This window comes from Mugil cephalus, chromosome 1, assembly GCF_022458985.1.
Source record: "Mugil cephalus isolate CIBA_MC_2020 chromosome 1, CIBA_Mcephalus_1.1, whole genome shotgun sequence".
NCBI lineage: Eukaryota > Metazoa > Chordata > Actinopteri > Mugiliformes > Mugilidae > Mugil > Mugil cephalus.
Genome location: NC_061770.1, coordinates 19680031 through 19683388, shown reverse-complemented (window position 1 = coordinate 19683388; position 3358 = coordinate 19680031). Strand labels below are relative to the sequence as shown.

Genomic DNA, 3358 nt, shown 5'->3' with positions numbered 1-3358 from the left:
TTTTGCGTTTTTGAGTTTTTATTGAAACAGGACAGAAACACTGCAATTAAATTAAAGGTTTCCACAAATCACAATGCACAAATTAAAAGACTTGAGATGGCACTATTGTAATGTGGCAAAAGCAGAAGGGAGGAGACGGACGTACTTTATATCGTTGCAAACATTTGCAGTGTCTAAAGCCTAGTCATTAAACATAACACACCTCTCATTCAGTGCACATATTAAGTCTGAAAAGCAAGCGGGGGGGGGCGATGCTGAGACTCAATCACCAGCACATCCATTAAGCACACGAACAATTGCAAAAATAACAAAAGAGAGCAAACTGCCTAACACTGTGCACTGTGAAACTAAGTGCAACTAAAAAAATGTCATGTCTATGAACGGAATCTGGGGTTAGTTGAATTTAAACACTGGGCGGCTGTTCTGGTAATCGAATTATTAACAGAGGTACTACGAATGCATCGTCAGGACAACGCTGTCGCTGTGTCCAACAACCACTGTCAGTGTGAAAACCTTCATAATGAACAAGCCAAGCTGTCATCCAAGTTGGCTGGAATGGGGGTGGCGGTCACAATTCACATTAATAACGCACTTCAAAAGTTAAAATCCTCCTAGCTAGCTAGAGAATACCAGAGACAGTGGCACAAACCCTTCTGCTAAATTTCACAGATATGTATTAGGTTTTTATACGTCAGTGTTAAAGTGGGCAGAATGTCACGTTACTCTTGCAAATGAGGGCGCCCTTTTTTTTTTCTTTTTTTTTAACTCCTCGTCGGGCTAACCCCTCGGAGCTCATGAGCGTTATGTCAGGACAACTTCTGCACGCGGTGCTTCATACAGTTGGCCGACAAGTCAGGGAGAAAATGCTCGAACCGGTGCTCAGCCGCAACAATAGCCTAAGGCCGCTCGCGTAATCATCGATAATATCAAATGCTAACCTATGCAACTGCAACATATGAGAAAGTTATTAGCCGTATACTATTGTAGGCCCCTTAGGATTGTATATACATCTGTGGAATTTGTAAAAAGTTTTCCTGCTTTCTTTCCTTCTTTGTGCGACACATTTTGTTAGCTTTTTCCATTTTTATTTATTTTTTTTAAAAATCGTCTCACCTCCAACTTCGACATTAATCTAAATCAGTCACTACGTAACGTTCAAGGAGAGTATTTTTTTTCTTTCCCCTACATTTCAGATAATCCCCTTCTGCTCTCTCGTTTTTCTTTTCCCTACAAAATACATTTGAAAAGCCCTGAAATTCTTTGTGACATCCAGCTGTCACATTGTTTTGTTCTCTTCAAGGGGTGCGTGGGGGAGTCGGAGCCTTTTATATCAGCAGCTCCTAGGGATCAGAGAGGTTAGCAGGGGAGGTGAGGATGTTGGCACATCTACCCCTCTTGTCTCGCGTACATTCAGTATATACATTAACACACACAAACCTGCCCCTTCTCCCTCCTTTTTTTTTCTTTTTCTTTTTTTTTTTTACTTTCTTGGCAACAGTCCAGAGTCCAGGTTAGATTAGTTTAGTTCTGGTGTCGTGCTTGCTTTAATGATCAGAGGAGTCGTCACAGTTCAGTAGTTCAGAATTTCCAGAACTTCGCTCGTTCCTGCTGCTTGGCCGACTTTTTCCTCAGGGGCTGCGGGATGAAAAGAGAGAGTCAAGGGATGGAAAATTGGGGGAGGATTTTCTACTGAATCAACTGGTAGTTTGGGTATTTAAAGCATAGAAGTTTTATTATTTGATGTTATGAAAATTACAAACGACTGGTTTTCAGCTGCAAAATAAAGGGGCATCGGTATAAGAGGCTTGAAAAGGGGGGAGAGGTTTCAAACTTAAGTTGGTCGGGACTTGACAAGATTATTTAGGCTTAGACAAAAACCAAACAGAAAATGATGACTTCCAACAAGCACAGTCCCTCTGTTTCTCGGGATCAAATCAAGCTGCGTAAAATAAAACCAGTCCACCTGAATTGAAAACCGTTGGCAGCGTGGACGGACACTGAGTCAATAAACAAGATCAACTGAAGGCCTAAAGAGCCTCTTGTCACCAGTTTCCCTCCTAGAAGCATGGGACTGTGTGTCAGCAAAGTTTTTTATTTTTTTGGAGGAGGTGGGGGTGGGTGCAGGACATCTGTTAAACGTCTGTCAAAAGGGTTAAAACGATTAGCCGGAAAGAATGAAATTGACAGAAACCATAATGCTGTCTTTTTTGGCAGTTTTTTTGTTCCTGGTAGACCTGTGATACAAAAAAAGAAAAAAAAGATTATTATTAATCACTATCGTCATATTCTACTAGGGGAGGGCGTGGCCATGTGGGAATAGTGTTACTTGCCGTTTACTCTCATGGGGGAACGTCGCCGCTCAAATATGTTCAGTGCCCGGAGACCAATTATGGCAGAAATGCTATGCAGCTCATGTTGGGCATTTGAGGTCATCTTATCTCACAGAATGACTCTCTCTGAGTCCCAGTAAATAACTGCATGAGTTATTCCACTGGATTTCACTGGATGTGTCAGGGCTGACTAAATGCCCATGTGTTCTGACTCCATATTTAGACGCAGTCAGAACTGATGGTTCGGTTCAAGGGATTACTATAACGTTGGCATGGGTTCAAGCACGTGTAAATGTGCGCCAACCTATAGAGGTGAGCTACTTACGAGTATTTGCCCATTCTCCTCAGAAAGGCAAGCACCACGGCGACGATGATGGCCACCGACACCAGGGCGCCGATCACAATGCCGATCACCTTGCCAGTGCTTGAGTCGTCTATGAGACAGAGATATTAAATTTTTTTTAACAGCGTCTATTTGCGTTTAATGTGAGTATTTCACACAGACGTTACTTTTCCGTCATCTCAGTTAGTAACAGTTTAATAAAAATGTCCATCCAACGTATTTACTAACGTTCTTGGTCGCTTCCAACGAACTCATCATTTTCCCCCGTTATCATTGCTTTTGTCGCCTCGGCTGTGACCTCAGTACCTGCTGGCTGAGTGGTGGTTTCATGCCCCTTAGCACGAGGAGCAGTGACAACGTCTGGTGCAACAGAAGCAGTCGCTGCTATCACAACGACAGGCGTTTTTGTCTCAGGGACAGAAGCTGTTGCCACAGAAGCAGTCGCTGCTATCACAACGACAGGCGTTTTTGTCTCAGGGACAGAAGCTGTTGCCGCAGAAGCAGTCGCTGGTGTCACAGGGAGAAGATTTGTTGCTGCAGGGACAGGAGTTTTTGTCGCAGGGACAGGAGTTTCTGGAGCAGCTGAGGTGTAAGCTCCTCCTACTACACCAGCGGCTGACCGCGGTGGGGTCGTAGTAGGCCCGGTGATGACAAGGGTGCTGGGGTCTTGGGTGGATCTGTTTTT

The 3358-nt window shown here is 43.8% G+C and overlaps 1 long non-coding RNA gene across 1 annotated transcript; it reads right to left on the bottom strand.

Moving 5' to 3' along the window:
* Positions 1–3358, bottom strand: LOC125020014. The gene is made up of 3 exons (XR_007114157.1): positions 2902–3358; positions 2656–2764; positions 1–1635 (listed from the first exon to the last, which is right to left on the bottom strand). It is a non-coding gene; the product is annotated as an uncharacterized LOC125020014 (long non-coding RNA).